The sequence below is a fragment of the Phalaenopsis equestris genome, unplaced genomic scaffold (assembly GCF_001263595.1).
Source record: "Phalaenopsis equestris unplaced genomic scaffold, ASM126359v1 Scaffold000105, whole genome shotgun sequence".
Taxonomy (NCBI): domain Eukaryota; kingdom Viridiplantae; phylum Streptophyta; class Magnoliopsida; order Asparagales; family Orchidaceae; genus Phalaenopsis; species Phalaenopsis equestris.
The window spans coordinates 985,318-985,727 of NW_018164547.1; positions in this window are offsets into that span (position 1 = coordinate 985,318).

The window sequence follows — 410 nt, forward strand, 5'->3', positions numbered from 1 at the left end:
AAAATTTTTGTTTTGGAGTCCAAAAAAGGAAACACTAGAGGATGTCACGGATTCGAAGGAGAACTTCGGTGACTTTCTAAGCTATCCTATTATTTGGCTTCAATTTAGGAGAAATCATTTAGATGTTTCATCCTGCAATCTGTATTTTTTTATTAGGATTTACATTTGTGTGAAGCAATCAACACAAATAACCTTGAAGATGTGAGGATTTAAGTCATGACGAAGACAACCTCGGAATCGTAAGACGAGTTTAGGGCTTAAATTGTACAACAGGATTGTACAAATGCCTAAAAGATGTGTTTGAGGATTTATGTTGCACCAGGCAAACAACCTAGAATTCCTATGGCTTTGTTGTTTTAAAACTAAGGAAGGATGTGTTGTTGTAGATCCTCTTGCTGTTGAAGATGGCC